Source organism: Cinclus cinclus, chromosome 21 (genome assembly GCF_963662255.1).
Source record: "Cinclus cinclus chromosome 21, bCinCin1.1, whole genome shotgun sequence".
NCBI classification, from domain to species: domain Eukaryota; kingdom Metazoa; phylum Chordata; class Aves; order Passeriformes; family Cinclidae; genus Cinclus; species Cinclus cinclus.
In genome coordinates this window covers 115,542-132,015 of record NC_085066.1, presented here as the reverse complement: position 1 = coordinate 132,015, position 16,474 = coordinate 115,542, and positions in this window count along the sequence as shown.

Here is a 16,474-nt window from a genome sequence, read left to right as displayed (position 1 = left end):
TTCCATAAGGATGAGGATTCCTCCCAGACCAAAGCTGCCCCCTCCTCCAAACCTGGCTGCCATCGGAGGCCCAAACGCGCCCTACAAAATGACATCTGCCAAGTGGGCTCCTGAGTTTGGCTTTCTGGGGAAAAGTGCCTCCTTTCGTAGTCAACTTGCCTGCGGCTCATGCAGGGGTTTTGCCTACAAAAATTCCATAAGGACGGGGATTTCTCCCAGACCAAAGCTGCCCCCTCCTCCAAACCTGGCTGCCATCGGAGGCCCAAACGCGCCCTACAAAATGACACCTGCCAAGTGGGCTCTTGAGTTTGGCTTCTTGGGGAAAATTGCCTCCTTTCGGAGTCAACTTGCCGGCGGCCCATGCAGGGCTTTTGCCTACAAAAATTCCATAAGGACGAGGATTTCTCCCAGAACAAAGCTGCCCCCTCCTCCAAACCTGGCTGCCATCGGAGGCCCAAACGCGCCCTACAAAATGACACCTGCCAAGTGGGCTCTTGAGTTTGGCTTCTTGGGGAAAAGTGCCTCCTTTCGGAGCCAACTTGCCTAACTAGCCTGCGGCCCGTGCTGGGCTTTTGCCTCCAAAAATTCCATAAGGACGAGGATTTCTCCCAGACCAAAGCTGCCCCCTCCTCCAAACCTGGCTGCCATCAGAGGCCCAAATGCGCCCCACAAAATGACATCTGCCAAGTGGGCTCTTGAGTTTGGCTTCTTGGGGAAAAGTGCCTCCTTTCGGAGCCAACTTGCCTAACTTGCCTGCGGCCCGTGCTGGGCTTTTGCCTCCAAAAATTCCAGAAGGACGAGGATTTCTCCCAGACCAAAGCTGCCCCCTCCTCCAAACCTGGCTGCCATCGGAGGCCCAAACGCGCCCTACAAAATGACATCTGCCAAGTGGGCTCTTGAGTTTGGCTTCTTGCGGAAAAGTGCCTCCTTTCAAAGCCAACTTGCCTAACTAGCCTGCAGCCCATTCTGGGTTTTTGCCTACAAAAATTCCATAAGGACGAGGATTTCTCCCAGACCAAAGCTGCCCCCTCCTCCAAACCTAGCTGCCATCGGAGGCCCAAACGCGCCCTACAAAATGACATCTGCCAAGTGGGCTCCTGAGTTTGGCTTCTTGGGGGAAAGTGCCTCCTTTCAAAGCCAACTTGCCTGCAGCCCGTGCTGGGCTTTAGACTACAAAAATTCCATAAGGACGAGGATTTCTCCCAGACCAAAGCTGCCCCCTCCTCCAAACCTGGCTGCCATCGGAGGCCCAAACGCGCCCTACAAAATGACACCTGCCAAGTGGGCTCTTGAGTTTGGCTTCTTGGGGAAAAGTGACTCCTTTCAAAACCAACTTGCCTGCGTCCCGTCCCGGGCTTTTGCTACAAAAATTCCATAAGGACGAGGATTCCTCCCAGAACAAAGCTGCCCCCTCCTCCAAACCTGGCTGCCATCGGAGGCCCAAACGTGCCCTACAAAATGACATCTGCCAAGTGGGCTCTTGAGTTTGGCTTCTTGGGTGGAAGTACCTCCTTTCAAAGCCAACTTGCCTGCGGCCCGTCCTGGGCTTTTGCCTACAAAAATTCCATAAGGACGAGGATTTCTCCCAGACCAAAGCTGCCCCCTCCTCCAAACCTGGCTGCCATCGGAGGCCCAAACGCGCCCTACAAAATGACATCTGCCAAGTGGGCTCTTGAGTTTGGCTTCTTGCGGAAAAGTGCCTCCTTTCAAAGCCAACTTGCCTAACTAGCCTGCGGCCCGTGCTGGGCTTTAGACTACAAAAATTCCATAAGGACGAGGATTTCTCCCAGACCAAAGCTGCCCCCTCCTCCAAACCTGGCTGCCATCGGAGGCCCAAACGCGCCCCACAAAATGACATCTGCCAAGTGGGCTCCTGAGTTTGGCTTCTTGGGGAAAAGTGCCTCCTTTCGGAGTCAACTTGCCTAACTTGCCTGCGGCCCATGTGGGATTTTGCCTACAAAAATTCCAGAAGGACGAGGATTTCTCCCAGACCAAAGCTGCCCCCTCCTCCAAACCTGGCTGCCATCGGAGGCCCAAACGCGCCCTACAAAATGACACCTGCCAAGTGGGCTCTTGAGTTTGGCTTCTTGGGGAAAATTGCCTCCTTTCGGAGTCAACTTGCCGGCGGCCCATGCAGGGCTTTTGCCTACAAAAATTCCATAAGGACGAGGATTTCTCCCAGAACAAAGCTGCCCCCTCCTCCAAACCTGGCTGTCATCGGAGGCCCAAACGCGCCCCACAAAATTACACCTGCCAAGTGGGCTCTTGAGTTTGGCTTCTTGGGGAAAAGTGCCTCCTTTCAAAGCCAACTTGCCTAACTTGCCTGCGGCCCGTCCTGGGCTTTTGCCTACAAAAATTCCAAAAGGACAAGGATTTCTCCCAGACCAAAGCTGCTCCCTCCTCCAAACCTGGCTGCCATCGGAGGCCCAAACGCGCCCTACAAAATGACACCTGCCAAGTGGGCTCTTGAGTTTGGCTTCTTGGGGAAAAGTGACTCCTTTCAAAACCAACTTGCCTGCGTCCCGTCCCGGACGTTTGCTACAAAAATTCCATAAGGACGAGGATTCCTCCCATACCAAAGCTGCCCCCTCCGCCAAACCTGGCTGCCATCGGAGGCCCAAACGCGCCCTACAAAATGACATCTGCCAAGCGGGCTCTTGAGTTTGGCTTCTTGGGGAAAAGTGCCTCCATTCGGAGTCAACTTGCCGGCGGCCCATGCAGGGCTTTTGCCTCCAAAAATTCCATAAGGACGAGGATTTCTCCCAGACCAAAGCTGCCCCCTCCTCCAAACCTGGCTGCCATCGGAGGCCCAAACGCGCCCTACAAAATGACACCTGCCAAGTGGGCTCTTGAGTTTGGCTTCTTGGGGAAAAGTGCCTCCTTTCGGAGCCAACTTGCCTAACTAGCCTGCGGCCTGTGCTGGGCTTTTGCCTACAAAAATTCCATAAGGACGAGGATTTCTCCCAGACCAAAGCTGCCCCCTCCTCCAAACCTGGCTGTCATCGGAGGCCCAAACGCGCCCCACAAAATTACACCTGCATTGAGGGTTCTTGAGTTTGGCTTCCTGGGGAAAAGTGCCTCCTTTCGGAGTCAAGTTGCCTGCGGCCCATGCAGGGCTTTTGCCTACAAAAATTCCAGAAGGACGAGGATTTCTCCCAGACCAAAGCTGCCCCCTCCTCCAAACCTGGCTGCCATCGGAGGCCCAAACGTACCCTACAAAATGACACCTGCCAAGTGGGCTCTTGAGTTTGGCTTCTTGGGTGGAAGTGCCTCCTTTCAAAGCCAACTTGCCTGCGGCCCGTCCTGGGCTTTTGCTACAAAAATTCCATAAGGACGAGGATTTCTCCCAGACCAAAGCTGCCCCCTCCTCCAAACCTGGCTGCCATCGGAGGCCCAAACGCGCCCTACAAAATGACATTTGCCAAGTGGGCTCTTGAGTTTGGCTTCTTGCGGAAAAGTGCCTCCTTTCAAAGCCAACTTGCCTAACTAGCCTGCGGCCCGTGCTGGGCTTTTGACTACAAAAATTCCATAAGGACGAGGATTTCTCCCAGACCAAAGCTGCCCCCTCCTCCAAACCTGGCTGCCATCGGAGGCCCAAACGCGCCCCACAAAATGACATCTGCATTGAGGGTTCTTGAGTTTGGCTTCTTGGGGAAAAGTGCCTCCTTTCGGAGCCAACTTGCCTAACTTGCCTGCGGCCCGTCCTGGGCTTTTGCCTCCAAAAATTCCAGAAGGACGAGGATTTCTCCCAGGCCAAAGCTGCCCCCTCCTCCAAACCTGGCTGCCATCGGAGGCCCAAACGTGCCCTACAAAATGACACCTGCCAAGTGGGCTCTTGAGTTTGGCTTCTTGGGTGGAAGTGCCTCCTTTCAAAACCAACTTGCCTGTGTCCCGTCCCGGGCTTTTGCTACAAAAATTCCAGAAGGACGAGGATTTCTCCCAGACCAAAGCTGCCCCCTCCTCCAAACCTGGCTGCCATCGGAGGCCCAAACGCGCCCTACAAAATGACATCTGCATTGAGGGTTCTTGAGTTTGGCTTCTTGGGGAAAAGTGCCTCCTTTCAAAGCAACTTGCCTAACTTGCCTGCGGCCCATGCGGGGTTTTTGCCTACAAAAATTCCATAAGGACGAGGATTTCTCCCAGACCAAAGCTGCCCCCTCCTCCAAACCTGGCTGCCATCGGAGGCCCAAACGCGCCCTACAAAATGACACCTGCCAAGTGGGCTCTTGAGTTTGGCTTCTTGGGGAAAAGTGACTCCTTTCAAAACCAACTTGCCTGCGTCCCGTCCCGGGCTTTTGCTACAAAAATTCCATAAGGACGAGGATTCCTCCCAGACCAAAGCTGCCCCCTCCTCCAAACCTGGCTGCCATCGGAGGCCCAAACGCGCCCTACAAAATGACATCTGCCAAGTGGGCTCTTGAGTTTGGCTTTCTGGGGAAATGTGCCTCCTTTCGGAGTCAACTTGCCTGCGGCCCATGCAGGGCTTTTGCCTACAAAAATTCCATAAGGACGAGGATTTCTCCCAGACCAAAGCTGCCCCCTCCTCCAAACCTGGCTGCCATCGGAGGCCGAAACGTGCCCTACAAAATGACATCTGCCAAGTGGGCTCTTGAGTTTGGCTTCTTGTGTGGAAGTACCTCCTTTCAAAGCCAACTTGCCTGCGGCCCGTCCTGGGCTTTTGCCTACAAAAATTCCATAAGGACGAGGATTTCTCCCAGACCAAAGCTGCCCCCTCCTCCAAACCTGGCTGCCATGGGAGGCCCAAACGCGCCGTACAAAATGACACCTGCCAAGTGGGCTCTTGAGTTTGGCTTCTTGGGGAAAATTGCCTCCTTTCGGAGTCAACTTGCCGGCCCCCCATGCAGGGCTTTTGCCTACAAAAATTCCATAAGGACGAGGATTTCTCCCAGAACAAAGCTGCCCCCTCCTCCAAACCTGGCTGCCATCGGAGGCCCAAACGCGCCCTACAAAATGACATCTGCATTGTGGGTTCTTGAGTTTGGCTTCTTGGGGAAAAGTGCCTCCTTTCGGAGCCAACTTGCCTAACTTGCCTGCGGCCCGTCCTGGGCTTTTGAGTACAAAAATTCCAGAAGGACGAGGATTTCTCCCAGACCAAAGCTGCCCCCTCCTCCAAACCTGGCTGCCATCGGAGGCCCAAACGCGCCCTACAAAATGACACCTGCCAAGTGGGCTCTTGAGTTTGGCTTCTTGCGGAAAAGTGCCTCCTTTCAAAGCCAACTTGCCTGCGGCCCGTCCTGGGCTTTTGCTACAAAAATTCCATAAGGACGAGGATTTCTCCCAGACCAAAGCTGCCCCCTCCTCCAAACCTGGCTGCCATCGGAGGCCCAAACGCGCCCTACAAAATGACATTTGCCAAGTGGGCTCTTGAGTTTGGCTTCTTGCGGAAAAGTGCCTCCTTTCAAATCCAACATGCCTAACTAGCCTGCGGCCCGTGCTGGGCTTTTGACTACAAAAATTCCATAAGGACGAGGATTTCTCCCAGGCCAAAGCTGCCCCCTCCTCCAAACCTGGCTGCCATCGGAGGCCCAAACGCGCCCCACAAAATGACATCTGCATTGAGGGTTCTTGAGTTTGGCTTCTTGGGGAAAAGTGCCTCCTTTCAAAGCCAACTTGCCTAACTTGCCTGCGGCCCGTCCTGGGCTTTTGCCTACAAAAATTCCAAATGGACAAGGATTTCTCCCAGACCAAAGCTGCTCCCTCCTCCAAACCTGGCTGCCATCGGAGGCCCAAACGCGCCCTACAAAATGACACCTGCCAAGTGGGCTCTTGAGTTTGGCTTCTTGGGGAAAAGTGACTCCTTTCAAAACCAACTTGCCTGCGTCCCGTCCCGGACGTTTGCTACAAAAATTCCATAAGGACGAGGATTCCTCCCAGACCAAAGCTGCCCCCTCCGCCAAACCTGGCTGCCATCGGAGGCCCAAACGCGCCCTACAAAATGACATCTGCCAAGCGGGCTCTTGAGTTTGGCTTCTTGGGGAAAAGTGCCTCCATTCGGAGTCAACTTGCCGGCGGCCCATGCAGGGCTTTTGCCTCCAAAAATTCCATAAGGACGAGGATTTCTCCCAGACCAAAGCTGCCCCCTCCTCCAAACCTGGCTGCCATCGGAGGCCCAAACGCGCCCTACAAAATGACACCTGCCAAGTGGGCTCTTGAGTTTGGCTTCTTGGGGAAAAGTGCCTCCTTTCGGAGCCAACTTGCCTAACTAGCCTGCGGCCTGTGCTGGGCTTTTGCCTACAAAAATTCCATAAGGACGAGGATTTCTCCCAGACCAAAGCTGCCCCCTCCTCCAAACCTGGCTGTCATCGGAGGCCCAAACGCGCCCCACAAAATTACACCTGCATTGAGGGTTCTTGAGTTTGGCTTCCTGGGGAAAAGTGCCTCCTTTCGGAGTCAAGTTGCCTGCGGCCCATGCAGGGCTTTTGCCTACAAAAATTCCAGAAGGACGAGGATTTCTCCCAGACCAAAGCTGCCCCCTCCTCCAAACCTGGCTGCCATCGGAGGCCCAAACGTACCCTACAAAATGACACCTGCCAAGTGGGCTCTTGAGTTTGGCTTCTTGGGTGGAAGTGCCTCCTTTCAAAGCCAACTTGCCTGCGGCCCGTCCTGGGCTTTTGCTACAAAAATTCCATAAGGACGAGGATTTCTCCCAGACCAAAGCTGCCCCCTCCTCCAAACCTGGCTGCCATCGGAGGCCCAAACGCGCCCTACAAAATGACATTTGCCAAGTGGGCTCTTGAGTTTGGCTTCTTGCGGAAAAGTGCCTCCTTTCAAAGCCAACTTGCCTAACTAGCCTGCGGCCCGTGCTGGGCTTTTGACTACAAAAATTCCATAAGGACGAGGATTTCTCCCAGACCAAAGCTGCCCCCTCCTCCAAACCTGGCTGCCATCGGAGGCCCAAACGCGCCCCACAAAATGACATCTGCATTGAGGGTTCTTGAGTTTGGCTTCTTGGGGAAAAGTGCCTCCTTTCGGAGCCAACTTGCCTAACTTGCCTGCGGCCCGTCCTGGGCTTTTGCCTCCAAAAATTCCAGAAGGACGAGGATTTCTCCCAGGCCAAAGCTGCCCCCTCCTCCAAACCTGGCTGCCATCGGAGGCCCAAACGTGCCCTACAAAATGACACCTGCCAAGTGGGCTCTTGAGTTTGGCTTCTTGGGTGGAAGTGCCTCCTTTCAAAACCAACTTGCCTGTGTCCCGTCCCGGGCTTTTGCTACAAAAATTCCAGAAGGACGAGGATTTCTCCCAGACCAAAGCTGCCCCCTCCTCCAAACCTGGCTGCCATCGGAGGCCCAAACGCGCCCTACAAAATGACATCTGCATTGAGGGTTCTTGAGTTTGGCTTCTTGGGGAAAAGTGCCTCCTTTCAAAGCAACTTGCCTAACTTGCCTGCGGCCCATGCGGGGTTTTTGCCTACAAAAATTCCATAAGGACGAGGATTTCTCCCAGACCAAAGCTGCCCCCTCCTCCAAACCTGGCTGCCATCGGAGGCCCAAACGCGCCCTACAAAATGACACCTGCCAAGTGGGCTCTTGAGTTTGGCTTCTTGGGGAAAAGTGCCTCCTTTCAAAACCAACTTGCCTGCGTCCCGTCCCGGGCTTTTGCTACAAAAATTCCATAAGGACGAGGATTCCTCCCAGACCAAAGCTGCCCCCTCCTCCAAACCTGGCTGCCATCGGAGGCCCAAACGCGCCCTACAAAATGACATCTGCCAAGTGGGCTCTTGAGTTTGGCTTTCTGGGGAAATGTGCCTCCTTTCGGAGTCAACTTGCCTGCGGCCCATGCAGGGCTTTTGCCTACAAAAATTCCATAAGGACGAGGATTTCTCCCAGACCAAAGCTGCCCCCTCCTCCAAACCTGGCTGCCATCGGAGGCCGAAACGTGCCCTACAAAATGACATCTGCCAAGTGGGCTCTTGAGTTTGGCTTCTTGTGTGGAAGTACCTCCTTTCAAAGCCAACTTGCCTGCGGCCCGTCCTGGGCTTTTGCCTACAAAAATTCCATAAGGACGAGGATTTCTCCCAGACCAAAGCTGCCCCCTCCTCCAAACCTGGCTGCCATGGGAGGCCCAAACGCGCCGTACAAAATGACACCTGCCAAGTGGGCTCTTGAGTTTGGCTTCTTGGGGAAAATTGCCTCCTTTCGGAGTCAACTTGCCGGCCCCCCATGCAGGGCTTTTGCCTACAAAAATTCCATAAGGACGAGGATTTCTCCCAGAACAAAGCTGCCCCCTCCTCCAAACCTGGCTGCCATCGGAGGCCCAAACGCGCCCTACAAAATGACATCTGCATTGTGGGTTCTTGAGTTTGGCTTCTTGGGGAAAAGTGCCTCCTTTCGGAGCCAACTTGCCTAACTTGCCTGCGGCCCGTCCTGGGCTTTTGAGTACAAAAATTCCAGAAGGACGAGGATTTCTCCCAGACCAAAGCTGCCCCCTCCTCCAAACCTGGCTGCCATCGGAGGCCCAAACGCGCCCTACAAAATGACACCTGCCAAGTGGGCTCTTGAGTTTGGCTTCTTGCGGAAAAGTGCCTCCTTTCAAAGCCAACTTGCCTGCGGCCCGTCCTGGGCTTTTGCTACAAAAATTCCATAAGGACGAGGATTTCTCCCAGACCAAAGCTGCCCCCTCCTCCAAACCTGGCTGCCATCGGAGGCCCAAACGCGCCCTACAAAATGACATTTGCCAAGTGGGCTCTTGAGTTTGGCTTCTTGCGGAAAAGTGCCTCCTTTCAAATCCAACATGCCTAACTAGCCTGCGGCCCGTGCTGGGCTTTTGACTACAAAAATTCCATAAGGACGAGGATTTCTCCCAGGCCAAAGCTGCCCCCTCCTCCAAACCTGGCTGCCATCGGAGGCCCAAACGCGCCCCACAAAATGACATCTGCATTGAGGGTTCTTGAGTTTGGCTTCTTGGGGAAAAGTGCCTCCTTTCAAAGCCAACTTGCCTAACTTGCCTGCGGCCCGTCCTGGGCTTTTGCCTACAAAAATTCCAAAAGGACAAGGATTTCTCCCAGACCAAAGCTGCTCCCTCCTCCAAACCTGGCTGCCATCGGAGGCCCAAACGCGCCCTACAAAATGACACCTGCCAAGTGGGCTCTTGAGTTTGGCTTCTTGGGGAAAAGTGACTCCTTTCAAAACCAACTTGCCTGCGTCCCGTCCCGGACGTTTGCTACAAGAATTCCATAAGGACGAGGATTCCTCCCAGACCAAAGCTGCCCCCTCCTCCAAACCTGGCTGCCATCGGAGGCCCAAACGCGCCCTACAAAATGACACCTGCCAAGTGGGCACTTGAGTTTGGCTTCTTGGGGAAAAGTGCCTCCTTTCGGAGCCAACTTGCCTAACTAGCCTGCGGCCTGTGCTGGGCCTTTGCCTACAAAAATTCCATAAGGACGAGGATTTCTCCCAGACCAAAGCTGCCCCCTCCTCCAAACCTGGCTGTCATCGGAGGCCCAAACGCGCCCCACAAAATTACACCTGCATTGAGGGTTCTTGAGTTTGGCTTCCTGGGGAAAAGTGCCTCCTTTCGGAGTCAACTTGCCTGCGGCCCATGCAGGGCTTTTGCCTACAAAAATTCCAGAAGGACGAGGATTTCTCCCAGACCAAATCTGCCCCCTCCTCCAAACCTGGCTGCCATCGGAGGCCCAAACGTACCCTACAAAATGACACCTGCCAAGTGGGCTCTTGAGTTTGGCTTCTTGGGTGGAAGTGCCTCCTTTCAAAGCCAACTTGCCTGCGGCCCGTCCCGGGCTTTTGCTACAAAAATTCCAGAAGGACGAGGATTTCTCCCAGACCAAAGCTGCCCCCTCCTCCAAACCTGGCTGCCATCGGAGGCCCAAACGCGCCCTACAAAATGACATTTGCCAAGTGGGCTCTTGAGTTTGGCTTCTTGCGGAAAAGTGCCTCCTTTCAAAGCCAACTTGCCTAACTAGCCTGCGGCCCGTGCTGGGCTTTTGACTACAAAAATTCCATAAGGACGAGGATATCTCCCAGACCAAAGCTGCCCCCTCCTCCAAACCTGGCTGCCATCGGAGGCCCAAACGCGCCCCACAAAATGACATCTGCATTGAGGGTTCTTGAGTTTGGCTTCTTGGGGAAAAGTGCCTCCTTTCGGAGCCAACTTGCCTAACTTGCCTGCGGCCCGTCCTGGGCTTTTGCCTCCAAAAATTCCATAAGGACGAGGATTTCTCCCAGGCCAAAGCTGCCCCCTCCTCCAAACCTGGCTGCCATCGGAGGCCCAAACGTGCCCTACAAAATGACACCTGCCAAGTGGGCTCTTGAGTTTGGCTTCTTGGGGAAAAGTGACTCCTTTCAAAACCAACTTGCCTGTGTCCCGTCCCGGGCTTTTGCTACAAAAATTCCATAAGGACGAGGATTTCTCCCAGACCAAAGCTGCCCCCTCCTCCAAACCTGGCTGCCATCGGAGGCCCAAACGCGCCCTACAAAATGACATCTGCATTGTGGGTTCTTGAGTTTGGCTTCTTGGGGAAAAGTGACTCCTTTCAAAACCAACTTGCCTGCGTCCCGTCCCGGGCTTTTGCTACAAAAATTCCAGAAGGACGAGGATTTCTCCCAGACCAAAGCTGCCCCCTCCTCCAAACCTGGCTGCCATCGGAGGCCCAAACGCGCCCTACAAAATGACATCTGCATTGTGGTTTCTTGAGTTTGGCTTCTTGGGGAAAAGTGCCTCCTTTCAAAGCAACTTGCCTAACTTGCCTGCGGCCCATGCGGGGTTTTTGCCTACAAAAATTCCATAAGGACGAGGATTTCTCCCAGACCAAAGCTGCCCCCTCCTCCAAACCTGGCTGCCATCGGAGGCCCAAACGCGCCCTACAAAATGACACCTGCCAAGTGGGCTCTTGAGTTTGGCTTCTTGGGGAAAAGTGACTCCTTTCAAAACCAACTTGCCTGCGTCCCGTCCTGGGCTTTTGCTACAAAAATTCCATAAGGACGAGGATTCCTCCCAGACCAAAGCTGCCCCCTCCTCCAAACCTGGCTGCCATCGGAGGCCGAAACGCGCCCTACAAAATGACATCTGCCAAGTGGACTCTTGAGTTTGGCTTTCTGGGGAAATGTGCCTCCTTTCGGAGTCAACTTGCCTGCGGCCCATGCAGGGGTTTTGCCTACAAAAATTCCATAAGGACGAGGATTTCTCCCAGAACAAAGCTGCCCCCTCCTCCAAACCTGGCTGCCATCGGAGGCCGAAACGTGCCCTACAAAATGACATCTGCCAAGTGGGCTCTTGAGTTTGGCTTCTTGTGTGGAAGTACCTCCTTTCAAAGCCAACTTGACTGCGGCCCGTCCTGGGCTTTTGCCTACAAAAATTCCATAAGGATGAGGATTTCTCCCAGAACAAAGCTGCCCCCTCCTCCAAACCTGGCTGCCATCGGAGGCCCAAACGCGCCGTACAAAATGACACCTGCCAAGTGGGCTCTTGAGTTTGGCTTCTTGGGGAAAATTGCCTCCTTTCGGAGTCAACTTGCCGGCCGCCCATGCAGGGCTTTTGCCTACAAAAATTCCATGAGGACGAGGATTTCTCCCAGAACAAAGCTGCCCCCTCCTCCAAACCTGGCTGCCATCGGAGGCCCAAACGCGCCCTACAAAATGACATCTGCATTGTGGGTTCTTGAGTTTGGCTTCTTGGGGAAAAGTGCCTCCTTTCGGAGCCAACTTGCCTAACTTGCCTGCGGCCCGTCCTGGGCTTTTGAGTACAAAAATTCCAGAAGGACGAGGATTTCTCCCAGACCAAAGCTGCCCCCTCCTCCAAACCTGGCTGCCATCGGAGGCCCAAACGCGCCCTACAAAATGACACCTGCCAAGTGGGCTCTTGAGTTTGGCTTCTTGGGTGGAAGTGCCTCCTTTCAAAGCCAACTTGCCTGCGGCCCGTCCTGGGCTTTTGCTACAAAAATTCCATAAGGACGAGGATTTCTCCCAGACCAAAGCTGCCCCCTCCTCCAAACCTGGCTGCCATCGGAGGCCCAAATGCGCCCTACAAAATGACATTTGCCAAGTGGGCTCTTGAGTTTGGCTTCTTGGGGAAAAGTGCCTCCTTTCAAAGCCAACTTGCCTAACTAGCCTGCGGCCCGTGCTGGGCTTTTGACTACAAAAATTCCATAAGGACGAGGATTTCTCCCAGGCCAAAGCTGCCCCCTCCTCCAAACCTGGCTGCCATCGGAGGCCCAAACGCGCCCTACAAAATGACATCTGCATTGTGGGTTCTTGAGTTTGGCTTCTTGGGGAAAAGTGCCTCCTTTCAAAGCATCTTGCCTAACTTGCCTGCGGCCCATGCGGGGTTTTTGCCTACAAAAATTCCATAAGGACGAGGATTTCTCCCAGACCAAAGCTGCCCCCTCCTCCAAACCTGGCTGCCATCGGAGGCCGAAACGCGCCCTACAAAATGACATCTGCCAAGTGGACTCTTGAGTTTGGCTTTCTGGGGAAATGTGCCTCCTTTCGGAGTCAACTTGCCTGCGGCCCATGCAGGGGTTTTGCCTACAAAAATTCCATAAGGACGAGGATTTCTCCCAGACCAAAGCTGCCCCCTCCTCCAAACCTGGCTGCCATCGGAGGCCGAAACGTGCCCTACAAAATGACATCTGCCAAGTGGGCTCTTGAGTTTGGCTTCTTGTGTGGAAGTGCCTCCTTTCAAAGCCAACTTGCCTGCGGCCCGTGCTGGGCTTTTGACTACAAAAATTCCATAAGGACGAGGATTTCTCCCAGAACAAAGCTGCCCCCTCCTCCAAACCTGGCTGCCATCGGAGGCCCAAACGCGCCGTACAAAATGACATCTGCCAAGTGGGCTCTTGAGTTTGGCTTCTTGCGGAAAAGTGCCTCCTTTCGGAGTCAACTTGCCGGCCGCCCATGCAGGGCTTTTGCCTACAAAAATTCCATGAGGACAAGGATTTCTCCCAGAACAAAGCTGCCCCCTCCTCCAAACCTGGCTGCCATCGGAGGCCCAAACGCGCCCTACAAAATGACATCTGCATTGTGGGTTCTTGAGTTTGGCTTCTTGGGGAAAAGTGCCTCCTTTCGGAGCCAACTTGCCTAACTTGCCTGCGGCCCGTCCTGGGCTTTTGAGTACAAAAATTCCAGAAGGACGAGGATTTCTCCCAGACCAAAGCTGCCCCCTCCTCCAAACCTGGCTGCCATCGGAGGCCCAAACGCGCCCTACAAAATGACACCTGCCAAGTGGGCTCTTGAGTTTGGCTTCTTGGGTGGAAGTGCCTCCTTTCAAAGCCAACTTGCCTGCGGCCCGTCCTGGGCTTTTGCTACAAAAATTCCATAAGGACGAGGATTTCTCCCAGACCAAAGCTGCCCCCTCCTCCAAACCTGGCTGCCATCGGAGGCCCAAACGCGCCCTACAAAATGACATTTGCCAAGTGGGCTCTTGAGTTTGGCTTCTTGCGGAAAAGTGCCTCCTTTCAAAGCCAACTTGCCTAACTAGCCTGCGGCCCGTGCTGGGCTTTTGACGACAAAAATTCCATAAGGACGAGGATTTCTCCCAGACCAAAGCTGCCCCCTCCTCCAAACCTGGCTGCCATCGGAGGCCCAAACGCGCCCCACAAAATGACATCTGCATTGAGGGTTCTTGAGTTTGGCTTCTTGGGGAAAAGTGCCTCCTTTCGGAGCCAACTTGCCTAACTTGCCTGCGGCCCGTCCTGGGCTTTTGCCTCCAAAAATTCCAGAAGGACGAGGATTTCTCCCAGGCCAAAGCTGCCCCCTCCTCCAAACCTGGCTGCCATCGGAGGCCCAAACGTGCCCTACAAAATGACACCTGCCAAGTGGGCTCTTGAGTTTGGCTTCTTGGGGAAAAGTGACTCCTTTCAAAACCAACTTGCCTGTGTCCCGTCCCGGGCTTTTGCTACAAAAATTCCAGAAGGACGAGGATTTCTCCCAGACCAAAGCTGCCCCCTCCTCCAAACCTGGCTGCCATCGGAGGCCCAAACGCGCCCCACAAAATGACATCTGCATTGAGGGTTCTTGAGTTTGGCTTCTTGGGGAAAAGTGCCTCCTTTCGGAGCCAACTTGCCTAACTTGCCTGCGGCCCATGCGGGGTTTTTGCCTACAAAAATTCCATAAGGACGAGGATTTCTCCCAGACCAAAGCTGCCCCCTCCTCCAAACCTGGCTGCCATCGGAGGCCCAAACGCGCCCTACAAAATGACACCTGCCAAGTGGGCTCTTGAGTTTGGCTTCTTGGGGAAAAGTGACTCCTTTCAAAACCAACTTGCCTGCGTCCCGTCCCGGGCTTTTGCTACAAAAATTCCATAAGGACGAGGATTCCTCCCAGACCAAAGCTGCCCCCTCCTCCAAACCTGGCTGCCATCGGAGGCCCAAACGCGCCCTACAAAATGACATCTGCCAAGTGGGCTCTTGAGTTTGGCTTTCTGGGGAAATGTGCCTCCTTTCGGAGTCAACTTGCCTGCGGCCCATGCAGGGCTTTTGCCTACAAAAATTCCATAAGGACGAGGATTTCTCCCAGACCAAAGCTGCCCCCTCCTCCAAACCTGGCTGCCATCGGAGGCCGAAACGTGCCCTACAAAATGACATCTGCCAAGTGGGCTCTTGAGTTTGGCTTCTTGTGTGGAAGTACCTCCTTTCAAAGCCAACTTGCCTGCGGCCCGTCCTGGGCTTTTGCCTACAAAAATTCCATAAGGACGAGGATTTCTCCCAGACCAAAGCTGCCCCCTCCTCCAAACCTGGCTGCCATCGGAGGCCCAAACGCGCCCCACCAAATGACACCTGCATTGAGGGTTCTTGAGTTTGGCTTCCTGGGGAAAAGTGCCTCCTTTCGGAGTCAACTTGCCTGCGGCCCATGCAGGGCTTTTGCCTACAAAAATTCCAGAAGGACGAGGATTTCTCCCAGACCAAAGCTGCCCCCTCCTCCAAACCTGGCTGCCATCGGAGGCCCAAACGTGCCCTACAAAATGACACCTGCCAAGTGGGCTCTTGAGTTTGGCTTCTTGGGTGGAAGTGCCTCCTTTCAAAGCCAACTTGCCTGCGGCCCTTCCTGGGCTTTTGCCTCCAAAAATTCCATAAGGACGAGGATTTCTCCCAGACCAAAGCTGCTCCCTCCTCCAAACCTGGCTGCCATCGGAGGCCCAAACGCGCCCTACAAAATGACATCTGCCAAGTGGGCTCTTGAGTTTGGCTTCTTGCGGAAAAGTGCCTCCTTTCAAAGCCAACTTGCCTAACTAGCCTGCGGCCCGTGCTGGGCTTTAGACTACAAAAATTCCATAAGGACGAGGATTTCTCCCAGACCAAAGCTGCCCCCTCCTCCAAACCTGGCTGCCATCGGAGGCCCAAACGCGCCCTACAAAATGACATCTGCCAAGTGGGCTCTTGAGTTTGGCTTCTTGCGGAAAAGTGCCTCCTTTCAAAGCCAACTTGCCTAACTAGCCTGCGGCCCGTGCTGGGCTTTAGACTACAAAAATTCCATAAGGACGAGGATTTCTCCCAGACCAAAGCTGCCCCCTCCTCCAAACCTGGCTGACATCGGAGGCCCAAACGCGCCCTACAAAATGACACCTGCCAAGTGGGCTCTTGAGTATGGCTTATTGGGGAAAAGTGACTCCTTTCAAAACCAACTTGCCTGCGTCCCGTCCCGGGCTTTTGCTACAAAAATTCCATAAGGACGAGGATTTCTCCCAGACCAAAGCTGCCCCCTCCTCCAAACCTGGCTGCCATCGGAGGCCCAAACGCGCCCTACAAAATGACATCTGCCAAGTGGGCTCTTGAGTTTGGCTTTCTGGGGAAAAGTGCCTCCTTTCGGAATCAACTTGCCTGCGGCTCATGCAGGGGTTTTGCCTACAAAAATTCCATAAGGACGAGGATTCCTCCCAGACCAAAGCTGCCCCCTCCTCCAAACCTGGCTGCCATCGGAGGCCCAAACGCGCCCTACAAAATGACACCTGCCAAGTGGGCTCTTGAGTTTGGCTTCTTGGGGAAAATTGCCTCCTTTCGGAGTCAACTTGCCGGCTGCCCATGCAGGGCTTTTGCCTACAAAAATTCCATAAGGACGAGGATTCCTCCCAGACCAAAGCTGCCCCCTCCGCCAAACCTGGCTGCCATCGGAGGCCCAAACGCGCCCTACAAAATGACATCTGCCAAGCGGGCTCTTGAGTTTGGCTTCTTGGGGAAAAGTGCCTCCTTTCGGAGTCAACTTGCCGGCGGCCCATGCAGGGCTTTTGCCTCCAAAAATTCCATAAGGACGAGGATTTCTCCCAGACCAAAGCTGCCCCCTCCTCCAAACCTGGCTGCCATCGGAGGCCCAAACGCGCCCCACAAAATGACACCTGCCAAGTGGGCTCTTGAGTTTGGCTTCTTGGGGAAAAGTGCCTCCTTTCGGAGCCAACTTGCCTAACTAGCCTGCGGCCCGTGCTGGGCTTTTGCCTACAAAAATTCCATAAGGACGAGGATTTCTCCCAGACCAAAGCTGCCCCCTCCTCCAAACCTGGCTGCCATCGG